Here is a 22,984-nt window from a genome sequence, read left to right on the forward strand (position 1 = left end):
TACTTTTGGTGGTAACATTTCCAAACCATATTATTTCACGATGTGTAAAATGATGCTGATTTAATATGGAAATGATTACAAAGCATACGTCCAAAGTGTCTGATGCAGATGGCTAGAGAGCTGTAAAAAGTGGATGAAGGAAAGACAAATCAAAGGCTGGTCCCAATGCTGCTGCTAGCACAGTGAATACTGGGAGTTTGGCCTGACACCATTACTCAGCTAGAGTTTGGCCCACATCGAAGAACCATTGAGCCTCAGGGGGTCTGATGCGATTATGCTCACTGTGAGAAATGTAAACATATCATCCTATCTATACACCGTGGCAGCAGCAAATAATGTGCTGTAATTACATGGCACAGTGCGAACAAAGGAGGGAAGTGAAGGCTACGAGAAAGACAGCCACTCATTGACTAAACCAAAATCTGAACTGCCAATGTTACCTCACTTTGTATCGTCAAAAAGTAAGCAACACTTTGACATTTCAAGTGGGGGTTTGCACACAGAAATTGAATAGATAGCCTGAAACACATTGAGTTCACCTTCAAAGAGGTCACTTCGCTGAGACTTTGGGATATCTGCTTACTTTGCTGCAACACCATGTGACAAATCCAGACACACGCCTTAAGCCATGTACTAAATCCTGTGTATTCAGTCTTTCCATGCTGATAGGACATGCGGGGCGTAGCTTAATGACTCAGAGGACATTGATCCAAGGTGACAAAACCTCAACAGAGGCTGTTGTGACTCATCAATCGTTCACTGTGGCCAAACAAGCATGGATAATTACTGTGTAAAGTACAAGTAATCTTTTGACTCAACTTAATGAAATAATTAAGTGACAACGCTGCATTTTACACCACACATCCATTTGAGATACAGCCCTGAGCACAGGTGAAGTTAGCCAAGGCACCGCTAATTTGTTTTTGTTGGACTGAAATCTGTCTTTCACACATTAGGTAAGAAGATGACTGTGTAGGCTTCCTGCAGATGGGACACAATTCAGGTGCCAAGACAAACATGACCTACAAAGACTCCTCTGTGTGGAACAAAATGCTGTACACCATTTGTGTGTACAGTGGAACCTCGATTTACAAACTGGTTGTTGAACAGGGTTAGTGAATCAAAAAGTTTGTATATTAAAGAACACTTCAATAATATAGTATTTATGGGTTTCATCCTCTACAAAAGTCCATATTTTAGTAAAAGTTTGTACACTTTAAACACATATTGTGTTCCAAGTACTGCAATACAGTACTGTATATCAAAAAACATAAGGGTGATGGAGCAACGTTCTATTAAATAACAAAGTCAAAACAACAGCAACTACTAACTGAACTGTCCTCCTATGCAGCCGCCCTGCCGATGCAGCCGCCCTGTTGTGCACTCAGTTTGAAATCACAAACTCCTTAACTTTTAACAACCAAATTAAGGAGTTGTATGCTTTTGGTCGCCAACATGACTAGGAATAAAAAAATTAAATCCACTTCAACTTGTTGGTTGATTTCCTTAGGGTGCTGCGGGAGAAAAGGGGAGGAGTCAGTGTTAACAATGCTGATGTTTGAAACGACACACCGTTGATTTTTTTGGACTCATATTGAGCTAGCAAAACTAGAAAACTGTTGTAAAAAGACTAAAAAAAACCACTTTAAAAACAAACAAAATAGCACGGTAGCTAACGACAGCACTGTTTAGTACACCAAAGCATGTTTTTATTCTGTCGGTGGGTCGTACACCGAAACAGTCATACGATGACAAGGTTCCACTGCACTAGCGGAAAGCAGGGCGCTGCTTCGTGTTCCAACATACCACGTAGGGTGAGGCGAAGGCGTGGGATGGGGGGTGGGGTGTGTGTGCATAGTCCCATCGCTAATGGTGCAGTGTTGTTGTGTCCATAGGCCTAGCGTCTCTATCTGCAGGCGCTACGATTAAAGTTAAACTCCCAGGTGTTGTTGGAGGAGGGAGGGATGTCAGAGTGCCTATCACTGTGATGTCCTTCAGGGGATGTTTTCAGAACAGACTTTGTCTGTTGAGAGCAGCGTCAAAGCCATTTGAGGGAGTCGAATCGAAGATAAGGATTGCTTTTTTCCAAGCGAGCAGACATCTCAATGGTTTGTCTGATCTAATCGTCGGTGCTAGCGCTCAAATTGATAATTTTTTGCATTTCAATAAGACTTTCAGTGATGTTGTCCAACTTACGATTATGTTCAGAAATCGCCAGTCTGTGTTCCCACAGCCCGACCCATGCCTTCCAATGCGACAGGCAGCCTTTGAGCTTTTTTAACGGCTGCCATCGCCTTCCGAATTTGGCAATAGACCAAAGCAGCCCAGCCCCGATCACAGTTCTAAATAGATAGATGTCTTCCACATCCTTGACAGAAACAAATGATTCTCCATCTCTCCCACGAGTCTCTCATGTATCCCGCAGCAATCATTCCATTGGGGCAGCGAGGTTCCCCCGAACCTTTTTTCCTCCTTGAGAAGATTGTGTCAAGTCGAGATCCCAGCTTATCAATTTCATGTTTAGGTGTTTAGATTTTGGAGAAAAAAGACACTCTTAAAAGTATAGACAAGACAAGACATTAAGGCAAGCAGGCAGAAACAGAGAGGAAGAAAATGTGACCGCCTTCACCAAGTGCTCGGTGTGTCTCATATACCTACTCCTCCAGTGATAATGATACCTGTAAGAAGTTTTTTGGTCGCCATAGAGGGCGAGGATTAGTCATTAAAAGGAGTGTCTCTGCACTGTGTATGGACATACTTTAGTTAGCTGCACCTGCCAACAGGGAGACCAAAAATAAATAGGTTTTCAAAATTAAAACGACACATCTACTGAAAATTACATCCGATTAATCACGGCAGCACTATATAAAATTAACAATAATTTTAATATAATAGTGTCAAAGGAAGCTCTGGTATCGGAACAGTATCGGCAAATATCCAAATACAGGAATTGACTAAGAACATCCATCTATTCCAGTACAGCGCCAGTCCGTTGCAGTGCCAGTAAGAACTTTGAACTGCTGCGTAGCAACTCTGTTTATGGGAATTCCCTTATTCTGGTTTTTGTCACATATTCAAAAACACTCCTGTCGATTTTGTGAAGGCAAACAGTGTGTGGACCAAAGTAAGTTTCATTGTGTGCATTTTCAAGCATGTATATCTAAGCCCACCATCTTTGTACAATACACTCTGTATTATCATATGTATTTGATGTTGCTACATGATCACCATTATCCTAAAATTAGCATCAAAAAACATTCTCTGCTGTTTGCTAACTTTGGTTGTCTGTGCTGCTGCTGCATATTTCTAAATAACGTGTCAGAAGAGGAAAGCTTTTTTGAAAGGTTGTTCGATACCACTTGATGCTTTGCATGTATACATCTCTCAAATACAAGCTAGCATTTTGTTTTCTAATATTTGGGTCAATACGGTCAAGCCCAGAGGCCCCCACCCAATCGGGGGCCCCCGATTTTGACACCGGAATGCAATAATCGGTGTTCATAGCTGTCAATCACAGACAGCTACTTTGCACAGGCACCCGAAGCAAAAGACATGTATTCATGAATACAATTATTATAGAAACGAATAATATTGTTGATTTATTGCTGTTCTGGTGAGGGAAACTATGATTTTTTTTAACTGTATTTTTATAAGTTGTAACCTTACATCCAAAGGAGGAGCCCGCCAACTGTCAATCGTAACAGTCGACCTCTACCTCAGATTATGATCCTTGAATGAAGTCCACTTTTTGCATATACATCAAGAATGGCTGAATGTTAGTGATGTGATGAGATGTGCGAAGGCTTCGAGGCGTCTCTCGAGTAACGGAGAGTCCTCGCTCCCTGGCCGTACCACGACACCGCTTCAGGACGCAATTCAGATTTTGCCAGGAGATTTGACAACACAAACTGCCAATGCTCCATTGAAATTGTGTCTTTTGAGAGTTGCTGTAAGTTTGGAACCCGGATAGAGAATACAAATATTTATTTTAAATGCCGATAGAATCAAAGAACTGCGCATGACATCAAATTTGACGGCAAACTTAATTTCAGCCGTTTACCGCTTCTTGAGCAATACAGAATAGAAAAAAAAATAAAAATTAAAATTAAAAATATATACATATATATTCATGTACATGTGTGTATGTGTATATATATATATATATATATATATATATATATATATATATATATATATATATATATATATATGTATGTACATATATACATACATGTGTGTGTGTGTATATATATGTGTGAGGATATGTTCATATGTATATATATATATATATATGTATATATATATATATATATACACTATATTGCCAAAAGTATTTGGCCACCCATCCCAAATGATGACAATCAAGTGTCCTAATCACTTGGCTTGCTGTATAAAATCAAGCACTTTGGCATGGAGACTGTTTCTACAAACATTTGTGAAAGAATGGGCCGCTCTCAGTGATTTCCAGCGTGGAACTGTCATAGGATGCCACCTGTGCAACAAATCCAGTCGTGAAATTTCCTCGCTCCTGATTGTAAGATACATCCTCAGATGCACTGGGACACATCCTCAGTGATGTGCCTGAGATCACCGGGGGTTTTGGGTCTTTCAACATCATACCCCCTCCCTCAGGTGACCCAGCCAGGGTTGATCAGACCCCAGCTTGTGTCCCAGTAGCATTGGCCCACAGTTCGCTCCTCCTGATCCAAAGCCATCTAGAGGCTCTCTCTGCTGCCTCTATGGTGGCCTTGATGGCCTTCTGTTTCCCATCACCTGTGATGCCAAGTAGTGTGAACACCTTGCACAGTGAGCGGACAGCAAAGCCTCTACACCCCACTTCAATGGGCTCACAGCGTGCCTTCCAGCCTCCTCTGCGGCATTGCTCAACTAGCTCCTGGTACTTTGACCGCTTCCGCTCGTTTGCCTCTTCTATGCGATCCTCCCAAGGAACTGTCAGCTCTATCAGTAGCACCTGCCGTGAAGATACTGATGTAAGCAAGATGTCTGGCCTCAACAAAGTTGTTGTGTCGTATTCTGGAAAAACATTATACAACCTAAATAATAAAATATTGCAACCATGTTGAAATATTTTCTTATACATGTGTTAATTTAACTAGCAAAATGATTTGGTCAACCATTTATTGAGATGCATTGTCATCTCCAAGAGCTATAACAGATGCAACAATTTAATGCATCACACAGTGTGCAGCTTTTTGTAACTATACCAGCAAGTGATTTCTTGTGCAAAGCATGCATAGATACGATGTCTATGGAAGCATGCATTAAGCTTCGAGAAAGTCTCAAACCAATGGGCTCAAGTGGTGAAGCTTCATCTAACCATCACTCCTGAATGTGTGTCGAAGCTCAGAGTTTTGGTGCACGTACCACGCACGCAATCGAGACGTTATCCAAAATGGAAGTAGTCAGAAGTTGCGTCATCAAGCTCTGTCTTTTATTGGTGTGAATAACCCTAAACTTGACTGAATGGTAGGTTCCTAATGCCCTTCCTTTAAATCTGGGGGCCCCACTTAGGATATAACAGCTCTAAATACGGTGCATTTATCTGCATGGTGGGTATGACTTCAAATGATTAACATAATGTTTTGTACAGTATAGTCACTACATATTCAGTCCATCCATGATTTTTGCAGGCTTTTATGTGATAGTTGTATTAATTTGTGGCAGCTTTTTTAGAATGTTGCAGCAAAATTTGCAATGTTTTTAGGCTTTAATTTTTAAATAACATTGAATCAACTTGTGATTTCATGAATTTGTTATCAATGTTTAAAATGTACCTTGTAACCTTAAATTCAAAAAGCACCGGATTTCAACAAAAATGGGAACAATACTATATTGATTTGTATGTATTTTATACCACACAGTGTAGACACTAGATAGTAAAAATAGAGTATGTAGTCAGAGATTATTGTCAAATTACTGTACGGTTTTATGTAGTGATGTCCGATAATATCGGCCTACGTTAAAATGTAATATCGGAAATAATCGGTATCGGTTTTTGTATTGTCGGTATTTTTTTTAATTTTATTTATTTTTTTATTAAATCAACATAAAAAACACAAGATACACTTACAATTAGTGCACCAACCCAAAAAAACCCATTCACACAAAAGGGTTGTTTTTTTGCATTCGACCGTGTCCCTCGGGAAGTCCTGTGGGGAGTGCTCAGAGAGTATGGGGTGTCCGCATTGCCGGTAGTAAGTCGGACACGTTTCCAGTGAGGGTTGGACTCCGCCAAGGCTGCCCTTTGTCACCGATTCTGTTCATAACCTTTATGGACAGAATTTCTAGGCGCAGTCAAGGCGTTGAGGGGATCTGGTTTGGTGGCTGCAGGATTAGGTCTCTGCTTTTTGCAGATGATGTGGTCCTGATGGCTTCATCTGGCCAGGATCTTCAGCTCTCACTGGATCGGTTCGCAGCTGAGTGTGAAGCGACTGGGATGAGAATCAGCACCTCCAAGTCCGAGTCCATGGTTCTCGCCCGGAAAAGGGTGGAGTGCCATCTCCGGGTTGGGGAGGAGATCTTGCCCCAAGTGGAGGAGTTCAAGTACCTCGGAGTCTTGTTCACGAGTGAGGGAAGAGTGAATCGTGAGATCGACAGGCGGATCGGTGTGGCGTCTTCAGTAATGCGGACGCTGTATCGGTCCGTTGTGGTGAAGAAGGAGCTGAGCCGGAAGGCAAAGCTCTCAATTTACCGGTCGATCTACGTTCCCATCCTCACCTATGGTCATGAGCTTTGGGTTATGACCGAAAGGACAAGATCACGGGTACAAGCGGCCGAAATGAGTTTCCTCCGCCGTGTGGCGGGGCTCTCCCTTAGAGATAGGGTGAGAAGCTCTGCCATCCGGGAGGAGCTCAAAGTAAAGCCGCTGCTCCTCCACATCGAGAGGAGCCAGATGAGGTGGTTCGGGCATCTGGTCAGGATGCCACCCGAACGCCTCCCTATGGAGGTGTTTAGGGCACGTCCGACCGGTAGGAGGCCGCGAGGAAGACCCAGGACACGTTGGGAAGACTATGTCTCCCGGCTGGCCTGGGAACGCCTCGGGGTCCCACAGGAAGAGCTGGACGAAGTGGCTGGGGAGAGGGAAGTTTGGGCTTCCCTGCTTAGGCTGCTGCCCCCGCGACCCGACCTCGGATAAGCGGAAGAAGATGGATGGATGGATGGATGGATGGATGGGTTGTTTTTTTCTGTTATTAATATTCTGTTCCTACATTATATATCAATATATATCAATACAGTCTGCAAGGGATACAGTCCGTAAGCACACATGATTATGCGTGCTGCTGGTCCACTAATAGTACTAACCTTTAACAGTTAATTTTACTAATTTTCATTAATTACTAGTTTCTATGTAACTTTTTTTATATTGTTTTACTTTCTTTTTTATTCAAGAAAATGTTTTTAATTTATTTATCTTATTTTATTTTTTTTATTGTTTTTTTAAGTACCTTATCTTCACCATACCTGGTTGTCCAAATTAGGCATAACAATGTGTTAATTCCACGACTGTATATATCGGTTGATATCGGTATCGGTTGATATCGGTATCAGTAATTAAAGAGTTGGACAATATCGGAATATCGGATATCGGCAGAAAGCCATTATCGGACATCCCTAGTTTTATTTCATTATAACTAATAATAGTAATCATTATAATTACAAAAATAAACACAACCAAATACTTCTTTATTATCAAGATGTCTGCTCTGTCGTCCACAAGTTGCAGACTTATAATGTATATTTTACACTTCAAAAGTGTGTGTCTATCTTAAATATTAGTTTATGTTCCAACACATGTAACCCTGCACAAGTGCATTTGCGAAATGTTGAGACTGATTTATAGTGTTCATTTTTGGTGGCAAATGAGACATGAGTTTATCATCAAACTTCTACATCTCTGTCATGTAAACGGTGCCTCTTTTGCAAGGCCAGTATTGCAAATGAGAATATCTCAATTGTCTCACCCTGGATTAAATGCTAAGTAAATATATAAGGTTTGCCGCTCAGAGAAAATTAGACAGGTGAAAATGTCGCTAATTGGCCAAAATGTGCAGGGAAGTTGTGATATTGGACAAAGCTGCAAGGCTGTACTGAATTTATGCAGATTGGTTGAATGTGTGTGAATTGCTGCTATCGTGACATTACACATTCCTGGAGGCACTGCATCTGTTGCTTTAATGCTATCATTTTCTTGTTCATACAATTAAATTAATTGTAATCAAATTTGGTGAAACCCAATTACAATACATTTAACACATACAATATAATGTTTTTCACAACTGGCAGAATAACCACTTTTTTCTTCTGTGCTTCTTTTTTTTGCTTCTTTCTCTTGTCTACTCACTATACAGGAAAACAGTCAAAGGGGCTTCAGCTGGACTGTACACTGAAAAGCTTTAAAAGCTGGCAATCCTCCACCATGTGTGTCCCCCCACCTTATTTGTCATAACATTGAGCCAGTTTGTGACAAATTGACGGCTTGTTCGACACATAAACTGGCTCAATCTTCTGACAGTGCTGACAAGACCGTAAATTAAATGTAAGCAATATCAAAAGATGTCACTTTAAAGGAAGGATTTGAAGTGTGCTGTTTGTTCTCACCATTGTGGCCAAGTGCAGCAAACTGAACGTCCATAGTAGTATTTGAGATTTTGCAGGAAAAATTGCTACACAAACAAATAGTGCAGTCAAATGATACATCTTAGAAATCAGATTAATCACACTTTTGAATTTTGATCACTGCGATTAATTACAGTCAATTACTTATTTGCATAATTTATATTACTTTTCAAAAATACCTAAATATTTGTAAATGTTTTACTTGAATGCACGTCATTTATTTGCTCAAATTATTTGGTAACAGTTTTATTTTGAAGGGGCCCTGGTACCTGCTTATGTACAGTGGCAATCAAAAGTTTACATACACTTGTAAAGAACATAATGTCATGGCTTTCTTGAGTTTCCAATACTTTCTACAACTCTTATTTTTTTGTGATAGAGTGATTGGAGCACATACTTGTTGGTCACAAAAAACAAGTATGGTCTACTGAAAATGTGACCAAATCTGCTGGGTCAAAAGTATACATACAGCAATGTTAATATTTGGTTACATGTCCCTTGGCAAGTTTCACTGCAATAAGGCGCTTTTGGTAGCCATCCACAAGCTTCTGGTTGAATTTTTGACCACTCCTCTTGACAAACTTGGTGCAGTTAAGCTACATTTGTTGGTTTTCTGACATGGACTTGTTTCTTCAGCATTGTCCACACTTTTTAGTCAGGACTTTGGGAAGGCCATTCTAAAACCTTAATTCTAGCCTGATTTAGCCATTCCTTTACCATGTTTAACATGTGTTTAGGGTCATTGTCCTGTTGGAACACCCAACTGCGCCCAAGACCCAACCTGATGATTTTAGGTTATCCTGAAGAATTTGGAGGTAATCCTCCTTTTTCATTGTCTCATTTAAAGCACCAGTTCCATTGGCAGCAAAACAGGCCCAGAGCATAATACTACCACCACCATGCTTGACGGTGGGCTTGGTGTTCCTGGGATTAAAGGCCTCACCTTTTCTCCTCCAAACATATTGCTGGGTATTGTGGCCAAACAGTTACATTTTTATGACCCAAAACACACATCAAAAGTGGTAAAGGAATGGCTAAATCAGGCTACAATTAAAGTTTTAGAATGGCCTTCCCAAAGTCCTGACTTAAACGTGTGGACAATATTGAAGAGACAAGTCCATGTCAGAAAACAAACAAATTTAGCTGAACCGCACCACATTTTGTCAAGAAGAGTGGTCAAAAATTCAACCAGAAGCTTCCCAGAAGCTTGTGGATGGCTACCAAAAGCGCCTTATTGCAGTGATACTTGGCAAAGTACACGTAATCAAATATTAACATTGCTGTATGTATACTTTTGACCCAGCAGATTTGGTCACATTTTCAGTAGACCCATAATAAATTCATAAAAGAACCAAACTTCATGAATGTATTTTGTGCTCCAATCACTCTATCACAAAACAATAAGAGTTGTAGAAAGTATTGGAAACTCAAGACAGCCATGACATTATGTTCTTTACAAGTGTATGTAAACTTTTGATTGCGACTGTATATTTGGGATCTGCATAAGGTCTGCAAATTTGAAATCAAACCGTGGAGGCATTGCGAATATATTTCTAAAACAATATTGCCTTCCGTCATAATTCCTCCAAATTGTTTGTTTGAAAATATATCTAACTTGTGACGTTTTCTGATGTCAGAGGATTATCCATATATGGTAGAAATGATTTCAAACATCCTTGCGCATTTTAGCCATTTTTAATTTATGTAGGACCTGGTGTACCACAACATGTCCACAATGAAACCCAATGAAGGAAAACACGCTGTTGTTGGGAGCCTTAACCCAGTGGTGGGCCGTGCTTTTCCCATCTAGGCCTTCAGTGATGTCCGACTTCAATGATTACCTCTCAAAATACTATAATTAATGTCACCACATGACCATTGCTGGAGAAATACTATACAGAAACACATTTATGCCCTACTGCACATTGGATCACCTCAACAGTGTACAAAACGGGTTATTTTCTGGCGCATTTAAAAATCAATTAAAACGCATCAGCAATTAAAACATATCTTAAGTGGTACTGTCAAAATTAAAATAGCAAAAAAACATTAAAAGTGAAAAAATAAAAATATTTCAACTCACAATTAGTAGGACCTATTCGACGCTGTTCCCCATTTCATCGCCAGAACAGCTGAGCTAGGTTCTGGGGTTGGCCGACATCGTCTCACAAGATGTAGTTTCTCTTTAAATATCCTTCTTGAAAATGGCCTTGCAAATATATATCTTCCACCTAATCAACGTTTTGTTCTCCTTCTCTGCTATCCCGGTCTGGCTACGGCGCAACACTTCCCGCTTCCTGCTAAATTGCAACTTGTGATTGAATACTCACTTTGGAGTGACAGGTTTAGTATCCAATCACAGTCTCGTTAACATCAGGCTACTTGGATAGGCTACTATCAACAACTTGTGATCTGATTGGCTATCACAACTGTCCATCTAGCCCTGCGATGAGGGGGCGACTTGTCCAGGGTGTACCCCGCCTTCCGCCCGATTGTAGCTGAGATAGGCTCCAGCGCCCCCCGCGACCCCAAAAGGGAATAAGCGGTAGAAAATGGATGGATGGATGAACTGTCCATCAACTCTGTGTTTTCTCAAATTAATCCGCTAACGGTCCCGATGAGTATCCAATCACAGGACGCGTGAATGTCACGTTCAACCTGAGGCCATCTAGAAGGCCTTACTGACAACAACGCGTGATCTGATTGGCTATCGCAACTGTCTGTACTGTATGTGTCCGTTCACTTACAGTGCACGGACGCCTGCATTGTTGATTCTGAAGACCTCTAGCAGATTTTGTACAGCATGGCAACATAAGCTAGCTGAATTCTGATTGGATACAAACTAAAACTAAAAACAACAGCACTGGAAGGAGCATAATATGACATGAAGAGAATATGAATACGTTTAGATATTTAGGAAAAGTAAATAAAACATTTGTTTTATGTTTAATTATGATCATGATTTCTGGTTAAGTTAGGCCAGGAGATAAGGCCTTGCTGGCCCTGACGGCACACCACTGCTTTAACCAGCACAAGACACTACACAACTTTCAGTAAAAAGTAAAAAAGTGCTTTATTTTTTACTTTTATAATTCGTGGCAATGTGCCTTCAACTGTGAAGTCGCTTCTAGGGTGTGTAAAGTACAGTCACCCACAAACCTTGAATTTTCTGAAAAAAGTACTTTTAATGGCGGGCTCGGTGCAGACCAGTTGTGGCTTCATTTGCATCTAATAACTCTCAAAACGAACTGTTTTAGAAGGCAGCCAAAAAGTGTCTTGAAAATAGGTATTTTCAGCAAAATCTATGCAAACATTTTGACCAAAGAAACAATGTATGTACGTATGTAGACCAAAATGAAAGGGTTTAAAGGCCTACTGAAACCCACTACTACCGACCATGCAGTCTGATAGTTTATACATCAATGATGAAATCTTAACATTGCAACACATGCCAATACGGTCGGGTTAGCTTACTAAAGTGCAATTTTAAATTTTGCGCGAAATATCCTGCTGAAAACGTCTCGGTATGATGACGTCAGCGCGTGACGTCACGGATTGTAGAGGACATTTTGGGACAGCATGTTGGCCAGCTATTAAGTCGTCTGTTTTCATCGCAAAATTCCACAGTATTCTGGACATCTGTGTTGGTGAATCTTTTGCAATTTGTTCAATGAACAATGGAGACAGCAAAGAAGAAAGCTGTAGGTGGGAAGCAGTGTATTGCGGCAGGTGTTGTGCTGGATAACGCACCCCCGCCGTAGAATGCACCCCTTGACTGTTGTGCCGGATAACACAGCCGGTGTTTCATTGTTTACATTCCCGGAAGATGACAGTCAAGCTTTACTATTGGCCTGTGGAGAACTGGGACAACAGAGACTCTTACCAGGAGGACTTTGAGTTGGATGCGCAGACACGGTACCGTGAGTACGCATACAGCTGCGGCTTCCAAACATTTGCCCGTACGTGTGTGCCGCTATGTGTATGTCACGTACGTAACTTTGGGGACTTTGGGGAAATATATGTGCTGTATGAACTTTGGGAGGTAAACGGAACTTTGGGCTGTGGGATTGAGTGTGTTGTGCAGGTGTTTGAGTTGTATTGGCGGGTTATATGGACGGGAGGGGGGAGGTGTTTGTTATGCGGTATTAATTTGTGGCATTTTAAATATAAGCCTGGTTGTGTTGTGGCTAATAGAGTATATATATGTCTTGTGTTTATTTACTGTTTTAGTCATTCCCAGCTGAATATCAGGTCCCACCCGCCTCTCACAGCATCTTCCCTATCTGAATCGCTCCCACTGCCCTCTAGTCCTTCACTCTCACTTTCCTCATCCACAAATATTTCATCCTCGCTCAAATTAATGGGGAAATCGTCGCTTTCTCGGTCCGAATCGCTCTCCATGATGGTGGCCATGATTGTAAACAATGTGGGGATGTGAGGAGCTCCACAACCTGTGACGTCACGTACTCGTCTGCTACTTCCGGCACAGGCAAGGCTTTTTTATCAGCGACCAAAAATTGCGAACTTTATCGTCGATGTTCTCTACTAAATCCTTTCAGCAAAAGTATGGCAATATCGCGAAATTATCAAGTATGACACATAGAATGGACCTGCTATGCCCGTTTAAATAAGAAAATCGCATTTCAGTAGGCCTTTAAAAATAGAAACAAATCATGACATGACCCCTTTAAGTCCCATTAAGGTTTATTTTGTCACTGGGGCTTTTTACCAGTCGGAGTCTCCAACTCATCTTTGCACTGACATATTCATTGATCTGATCATTTATCATACAGTAACCCATGTAGTAAGTTAAGGTAAAGGAACATGTGTGATCAAAATAAATTGCTTGATTCATTTGCGTTTATACATGAGTAATGTTGTATTTATTGTGATTACCGGTAATCACATGCGCTAACAAACAAATAATGGACATAACATTTTAAAATAGAAATGGACCACTTGGTAACCTATGGTTAGTACTGCAGCCTCCAAGTTTGGTTGGGTGCTCCAAAACCCAATGATTGACTTGCAGCCAGGAAATCACAGGGATGAAGACTAACAACCATTCACACTGTCATTCACACCGATGCACCATTTGAAGTCTCCTATTAACCTAACAAGTGTGCATACCCAGTGTAAACCCACACAATCACACACACTCCAGTCATTTTAAACCAGATCTGTGAGGCACACTATATCATTGTGAAAACAGATATTTAAAGTGTTGTCAAAATATTTTGCACTGCAAGTTTTTGCTATTGTCAAATTTGTTGAACTTCAAAACTCACTAATACTTACAATCAGTGCTCTGTAATGGCAAACATTTTAATCAAATAATCACGGGGTTGCTGTGAATTAATTTTGATTAATAATGATTAAGTATAAATCATGTTCAGTCTTCGTTATTGTGTTTTATTTTGCAAAAGCAGAGAAATTCAAGAAATACGTAAATACTGTTTATACACGTAACGTGTTTATTATTTATAACACCTTTAACATATGTTTTTCAAAACAAGCGTCTTTCCACATTAATATAGACCTGATGCATTTTGTGTATAGTTAATGTGATATTTTAAGATGAAATGAAAACTCCTGATAATATATAAACATTTATGTTGCTCGACTCTTCTGTATTGCCATACTGACTTTTTTGGTTTTGCTCTTTATCACCACATTATCGACTGCCCAAAATTTGTTTCAAGAGATGTTTCTCGAAGTCAACTGAGTCATTCTGCGCTGCAGATGGGTTAATTTTGTTAAACAGTTTTAATCAAATGAACAATGATAATGATTAAGCTACATCACACATTCATTTTGACAGCTCTTGTCATAATTAGGGATAAACATCATTAGAATTTTTTCGATACCGATACCAATATCAATGCTCCTTAACGATGCCGGTACTCTTATCGGTACTATATGTCATTTTTGTAAATAAAGACGGTAGGTAATTTGTGTAAATAAAGATGTAAAAAAAATATATTTTTTATTGCATTTTAATTAGCACAAGAGGTTGCGCACCAGCAACATCATGATGTCACATTTCACAGGAGGGAAGTATGTTATCAACACCTGTGTTTTAGGTCTTAATAATAATAATAGACTTAGAGATACTTAGACTTCCTTTTATTGTCATTCAAATTTGAACTTTACAGTACAGATAAGAACACAATTGTGTTGCATTAGCTCATGGTAGTGCAGGATAAAAGAGCAATAAGGTGCAGATATAAATACATAGATTACTGTACAGATAAATATATTGCACTTTTGCATATGCATCCACATTTATGGATGTATGTTATATTGTCTTTATATTCCAGCGAGTTAATCCATTTTGGGGGGGAATTGTGGGGATTATTATGATGCGTTCAAGAGTCTTATGGCCTGAGGGAAGAAGCTGTTACAGAACCTGGAGGTTCTGCTATGGAACCGCTTTCTAGAGTCAGCAGTGAAAACAGTCCTTGGTGGGGGTGGGAGGAGTCTCTGCAGATTTTCTGAGCCCTGGTCAGGCAGCGGCTTTTTGCGATAATAATAATAATAATAATAATAATAATAATAATACTATATTTAATTTGTAAGTGCCTTTCAAAAAACCTGAGGACACTACAAAAGTCTCTGCAGATTTTCTGAGCCCTGGTCAGGCATCGGCTTTTTGCGATAATAATAATAATAATAATAATAATAATAATAATAATAATAATAACAATAATAATAATAATACTATATTTAATTTGTAAGTGCCTTTCAAAAAACCTGAGGACACTACAAAATACAGATAAAATAATGAAAAGATAATAACAACAACGTATACAATTAACATGTAACAAACACATAAAGGACAGTGTAGTTACAGTTACAGTGAGTTAACATTTTGAAGAGGTGGGTTTTGAGTCTAAATTGAAATGTATGAAGGGAGTCAATATTGCGGCTGTCAGATGGGAGAGAGTTCCAGAGTTTGGGAACAGAATGACTGAAAGCTATGCTCCCAAGATGAGGCGCGTTGGTGGCTCGGTTGGTGTAGTGGGCGTGCCAGCAACTTGAGGGTCCCAAGTTTGATTCCCGCTTCCGCTATCCCATCCTAGTCAGAGCCGTTGTGTCCTTGGGCAAGGCACTTCACCCACCTGCTCCCAGTGCCACCCACACTGGTTTAAATGTAGCTTAAAGATGAAGATAATGGGTTCTTTGAGTTATTAGAGAAAAAGCGCTATATTAATACAATATAATTCACAATGGCACAGCCAAGTTGATGGAAGAGGAGGATATGGAGTAGTAATGTGGAGGAGGTCAGACAAGTAAGGAGGAAGTTGTGGATGGTTTTGAAGATTTATAGAAGAACTTTGTGTTATTTGCCTGATTCGGGGCCAGTGAAGTTTTTGCAGGATGGGTGTGATGTGATGGAATGAGGGGGTTTTGGTTATGATCCGGGCATGAGTTATGGACCAGTTCGAGCTTGTGGAGGGACTTCTGGGAGAGTAGAAAAAAATGGAGTTGCAGTAAACGATGTGGGAGATGACTAGACTGAACAAGGATTAAAGCAGTATGGACGGTAAGAGAGGGGTGGAGCCGGTTATTATTACAGAGATGGTTATGAGCAGAGCGAGTGATGTTATTGATGTGAGTTTGGAATGACAGATGACACCCAGACTCTCACCTTAGGAGGAGAAACATAATGGGGAGTTGTCAATACTAACAGAGAAATTGTTGACTGTACCATTAAGAATTATTTCGGTTTTATCATTGTTTAATTTGAGGAAGTTTGAGGTGAACCATGATTTTATTTCAAATAACAAGGAGGATAGGGAGGAGCGTGGAAGTGTGGCATTTGGCATTGTCATCAGCATAGCAGTGAAAGTGAATGGTAAATGTATTGAATATATGACCAAAGGGGAAAAGGTGATGAAAAGAAGGGGGCCCAAGACAGATCATTGTGGAACATCTGCTGGGACTGCAGAATGATCAAAATGTAAAGGATTTAACCTGTAAGAACTTAATGCGGCCCGTGAGGCATGAGTGAAACCAATCCAGGGGGGTGTTGATGATGCCAATGGATGAGTCTATTTTGGAGAATTGTGAAGTGAATTATATATGTGTATAGTGCTTTTCTCTCGAGACTCAAAGCACTATACCTCGTGAAACCCATTATCCACCTTTTAAGCTACATTTAAACCAGTATGGGTAAAGTGTCTTGCACAACAGCAGTAACGAGGATGGTGGAAGCGGGGATCAAACATGGAACCCTCAAGTTGCAGGCACAGCCGCTCTACCAACCGAGCCAAGCAGCCCCAAATTGGATTAGAGATGGCGTCGAAGGTTGCGCTCAGGTCGAGGAGGATGAGGATGGAGATAAATCCAGACTCGGCTGCAGTGAGGAGGTTGTTAGTCATTTTTAACAGGCCGGTTTCTGTACTGTGACGGGGGCAAAAACAGACAGGAAAGGTTCATAGAGTGGGTGTCAGGTTTGGTGGAGGTGCAACTGGGATGCAACAGTTTTTTTCAGGAATTTTTGAGATGAAAAGTACATTGGAAATAGGATGGCAGGTATTGTAATTGTTGGGATCTGAACCAGGTTCCTTAAAAATTGAACAGTCCCAAGTCACTTTAAATGAAGCTGCTAAAATATTGTAACTTGACCACCCACTGATTTGTAACTCACATACCCTCTATGTATTGTACTTGTATTTTAAATTGTTGATCATTAAGTCATTTTAATATTGTTGTGTATTTTCAATCCTGTGTAATTTTATTGTGGATGTTAGATGCACCATAAAAGGACGACAGATGGAAATTAGCATGGTGCTAAATCTGGTGCGGCCATCTTCTTAATGTAACTGCACATTGTCCTTCAAATAAACAAATACAACAACAACAACTATAGGTGCATGTGCAAGGTGCAATGCAGTTGATATGTCATCTTCGTGTAAAGACCAAACAGATTAATCACCGTGTTTCTATTTATTACAATTACACTCAGTATATCCATCCATCTATTTTCTACCGTTTTTCCCCATAATAACTTTAAAATAATAGTAATAACATAATGAATCATTGTGAAAGTAAAATAATAATAAGGTTCATTCCCAGACATTTAACATGATATATCACATCAAATATATAATAAACATCAATACAATCAATTAGCATTTTAAGGTGGGTGTGCATTTTGTAACAATAGAAATTGTTATTCATTCCTATTTGAGTGATGGAACAGAAGCCAGTGTTTGACAGCCACCGACGTATATGTGTTTGTGTTGTGTGTGTATTATATAAATAGAAAGAGTCAGTGATTATTTAAAATGTTTACTTCAAACTGACCTACACTCTTATCAGTGTGGTGTTCTTCCTTACTTGTGATTATTCAAAGCTGATTATTATTATAATCAGCTTATAATTCAAGTCTGTTTGTGTTTTACATAGTGTGGGGAAAATAACCAGGTCTATTTTGTATTAGTTGTTTTTTTAATTTAATATTAGTGTAGTGTGACTGTGGCTAGAACCCCTTTGTCCCGTCCCCCATAGTGTGCTTATACAATAATGTACCTAACAACTTTAACTTTGGTCTGGTATTTAGTTATCATTTAAACGATTATGTTATATTTTCTCTATATCTCCATAACAACAGATGACAGCAATGAGAGGTAAGAGACAAGTTGCATTGACTGCTATTATTAGTATTGATGAATCCTCTCAAAATGAATGGCAAATCTATAGATATTGCACTATATACAATATAACTACAGATAAAGTATTACATCTGTGAAGAAAGTATCCACTTTTCAAAAATATTAAGCAAAAAATGATCAGCCATTCGTTTTTCCAGACAAATTAAAATACATTACAGTTTTCTTAATGATCAATAACACTGCTGTCTGCAGTCCGTCAAAGCATATTTTAAAGTAGCCAATTGTGAAAGGCAGCAGTTGAAGTAATCACAAGCCCTTAAAAACAGACACAAGGACATACAGAGCCCATCTTTAAAAAAAAAGTGGACAATAAAGGAGTCTTGCGGGAATATCTTCTTTAGAAAAGGTGAGCAACGTTTCCACTTCACTTTATTGCTACAATTATGTGCCAGCATCTGTTACTCTTAGCATGTGATCAACGAGAGCTGTGGGATGGACTGGGAGGCCAACCTCTCTCGAGACTGGTTGCAGATTGTGCTGAGGTGTTGGCACGCTGCCAAGTCAATTCTTGCTGTCCTTTCAGATCCTTATCAAGGGCGCCAATAACCAACGGTAAAGGACAGGACGGATGTGTTTGGACTTCTTTAAATACAGTACATTATGGGTGTGAGCTGCAGACATCAGAGTGAAGTTGTTTTTACTGGATTAATATTGTTTTCATCAGTGGTCAAAACAAATATTGTTAACTCGACCAAGAAAGTGTCATTTGGTTGTTTGCTTGGGTTCAAGATTATGCAAAAACTACTAAACTCCTTGGAGAGGTGGGGCATCGGCTTAGGAAATTATTTGTTTCCGCTTCTGTAAATCCTTTTAATTTGGTTATTCCTAAGGTGTAACGTGACAAAGAAATTAGCAAGTTCAGTGTTTTGTTAAAAGTATACAATTTGATACTGATTCAATTAGTAGGGCTGCACTGAAATCTAAATTGTTGGTTGAAACCAAAAAACGAAAATTAGGAAACCAAAGCCGAAAACCGAAACACTGAAAGAATATTGTACGCCAATCATTATTACCACTGCAATCATGGCTATTCTGTGAACCTCACTAAAATCAATGTATAGCAATTGCACAATATTTAGTTATAAAAGAATAAAACAATTATACTGTGGAGGAGGGCGTGGCCTGCGGACCTTCAGCGAAGCGGGATGTGCCAGGACCGGCTTCGAGATCAGCGACAGGTGCGTAGATGGCCCACCTGGGCCTGCTTGTCTAATCACCCGTCGCTCTGTTAAAAGGCAGCAGCCTGGGAGGAGAGAGGTGGTGAAGCTGGAGCGAGAGCAAGAGACAGAGACAGCCGGAAAAATACATTTGCTGAAAAGCACCGAAGAGACTGAAATATTGAAAAATAAAACAGTGTTCTAACCCTGCAACGGAACTGTCGTGTCAGTGCTTGGTGGTCCGAGGAACCTGGAGGAGAGAAACCTCCACATATACAAATATGTATTTACCACTGGTATTCCAACAATATGAAATACAATTAAAATGTTTAAAAATAGTTTGTTAATAGGACAGATGGTTAATGACTGCAACAGGGAGCACAGAGTGGGTTGTTACACAGCAGTCAAACTATACAGTCAATGAATAAATGCTCGGCATAGTGCATAAATAAAGCTTGACACGCTTTTCAAGCACTTCGACAAATCTGGAGATCCAGAGCGCTCTCACTTCACAACAAGATACAGCCCTTCCATACAAATGTTAAGTCTGTCCTGCTGTATGGCTAGTTAACATGGCGAGTTACAAAAAGCTCCACCAACAAGTTATAGTCATTCGTCAACAGATGCCTCAGACACATGCTCCAGATCCGATGGCCAGAAGTTATTTCAAATAATGACCTGTGGACTACAACCAATCAGAATTTCATTGAGATGGACATCCAAAAAAGGAAATGGTGATGGATCGGGCATACACTGAGAAAACATGCATCCAACATCAGCAGTCATTAGACTGGAACCCAAAAGGAAAGAAGAAAGTTGGTCGACCGAAACAGACTTAGCGCAGAAGTGTTGATGTTAAGGCAAAAACCATTGGAGCAATCTAGGAAGAGCTGAGAGAAAAAGCCCACAACAGGGTTTGTTGGAGACATGTTGCGACCCTTTGTTCTCGACAGAATCAAGAGAAGAAGAAAAAAAAAGATTCTCCAGTCCACCGGACAATCAGTGTCTTTGGGAGTCAGTGGACGACGGGCCGGCCTGGATGCTGGCATTCTATGTGATGATTAGATGATCTGTCTGAGGCTAAGTCCCTTACTGATTGACAGCGAAATGATCGCATCAGCAATTTAGGAAGTGTTTTTCAAGTTTTATTCTGTTGTTCCAAGTTGATCTACAAACTTTTCAAATTATTTTGGTGACTTTTTTCTTGATAAAAAAAAACCCACTAGTGGCAACTGTAGAATATTTTTGTTGGTGTCATTGGATACTTTACTCATGTTTGGAGACTCTAAACTTCTGTCGCTCTGCAATGTCCTTGACAAGTAGCACATAAGCATCGCACAGCAGCCCAGCCTGGCACTTCCCCTCCTTGAGAGACCAAACAGCCGCCACTGCCCTCTTTATATTTCCAGATTGCTCATTTTGCAGATTGCTGTCTGCGAGTCTATCTTGGATATATTGAAAAACGTCCACATTGCAGACATATTGTACCCACTCCAGAAAATCGCGTGCTTCTTGCTTACATCATCACAACATTCTGTTTTGGCAATGGTATGTCGGTGGCACAAAGGCTTGAACTGGCAACCACAAATTCCCCACTGATTGAGAGTTAAGTCCAGCAGCACTAGGCAAAAAATCCTGAACTCATAGACCAGCGTACCTCTTAAATGGGACCTATTGTGCAAAACCAACTTTGTTACGTATTGGTACAAGTTTTTGTGTATTTGGGATCTGCATAAGTCCTAAACATTTTTAATCAAACCACAGAGGCATGGCGGATATATTTTTAAAACAATCTTGCCTTTTAGTTATACTTCCTCCAAAGGAGCCGTTTGGAATTTGCACAACTTGTGACATTTTTCCAACATGTGACGTCAGCGGATAGCTCCATATATGGTAGAGCTGTGTGAGAGTCTGCCACTGTAGTCTGACGTAGTCAATAAGTTCCTTATTTTTCTCTATCCTTTTCAGGGTTTCTCCGAGATTGTCACTATAAACGTGGCGGTGAGGGCGTGGTTGATATGACATCATCATATGTATGACATGATAATTTTGATTTGCAATGATGTTTGATGTATATTTAAAAAACTAATATTAGTGTTATTAGTAATTAATAATACCATTCATAATATTATTTTAACTTTTTTTACATCATCAGAATTAGATTTAAAACAAGGAATTTGAGTTGGTAGATGGTGCTCTCTTTGCTCAATGGAGTTTCAATTGTTGATGCTTATTGTAAAAGGTAATTTGGGCTACACGTTATTCTGCCCTCCATGAATGTTGCAAATATGTAAATAGTCATTTGAATTAGATTTGAAAAAACAAACTGTTTTGTTGATATTCTTCACAATAAGTTACTTTAAAAAATAACCACAATAAAAAAAGTACATTACATGTGCACATGAAGAGCACATTAATGTTAGAATCCCGTTAGATTAATAATATAACTTGGAATAATGTTACGGCGCGAGCGCAGGCCGCCGCACATTCCTCGATGTGCATTCTTCGACGCGCTCTATTGAGCGCACCGCTGGGCACGCTTGTGCTGTTATGGTTCAAAAATCTGCCACCTCTCACTCTGCTGTGCGCGCCACTGAGCGCGCCTCGGGACACGCCCACGGGCGTTCCTTACATTCACACACCTGACGCTGATGAGACTCCTGCCTTCATAAACTAGCGGGTCCTGCGTTCCAGTGCCAGAACGTAGCTTCTTGTACAACAGCCCTTCGTCATCCCCTGGTTTCGAGATGTGTGTCTTGTCTCCCTGGATCCCCTCTGGACGTCTTGCTGCCTTCCTGGATCTCGACCTCACACCTGTCCCCGGACAACGACGCATCGCTCCAGCCCCTGACCAGCTGTCCCTGGACCTCCGAGCCTGCCTTGCCCTTTCTGGACTTCCGCACCGATCTCAACACGCACCTTCAACACCACCCGGTAACACTCCACATATAATCGCTACACATAGTCACACCATACACCTTTGGATTCATTACACACGTCATTTTGTTGTATTTATAAACACGCTGCAAGCTGACAGCGTCCCTGCCTCTGTGCCGTCTCCTTCTCCCACTGTACCGTCACAAATAAACTGAAAAAAGCAATACAACTATGCAGGATGAAGGTTGAGCTTTAATGCCGCTAGCGTAATGCTAATGTACAATTAACTAGCTTAAAGACAAGCTAACTCAAATTAGCATGGCCAATCGCAGACACACATACTGTATATAAACAATCATTCACACTAACATTTATATCCATGGACATTTAACAGTCTCCAATGAATCTCAGATGCGTATTTTTGGAATGTGGGAGGAAACTGGAGTGCCCGCAGAAAACCACACACACACGGGAACAAATGCACACTCTACACAGCGATGTCCAAAAGGAGGTTCAAAGACCCACACGGCGCAAAGTTAGACCTCATTGTCGGTAGTAATGTCAAAAGAATTAGGGTGGTTTACACAGGCTTGAACAAAAAATGCATTAATTAGCTTAAAATACCTTTCTCCT

General features: G+C 40.2%; 1 protein-coding gene across 3 annotated transcripts in view; it reads right to left on the reverse strand.

Annotated features, from left to right (window-relative positions):
- adgra1b (adhesion G protein-coupled receptor A1b) overlaps positions 1-22,984 on the reverse strand; it is a 522,173-nt gene that overhangs the window by 318,696 nt on the left and 180,493 nt on the right. The gene's annotated exons all lie outside the window — the stretch shown is intronic.

This window comes from Nerophis lumbriciformis, linkage group LG02 (genome assembly GCF_033978685.3).
Source record: "Nerophis lumbriciformis linkage group LG02, RoL_Nlum_v2.1, whole genome shotgun sequence".
NCBI lineage: Eukaryota > Metazoa > Chordata > Actinopteri > Syngnathiformes > Syngnathidae > Nerophis > Nerophis lumbriciformis.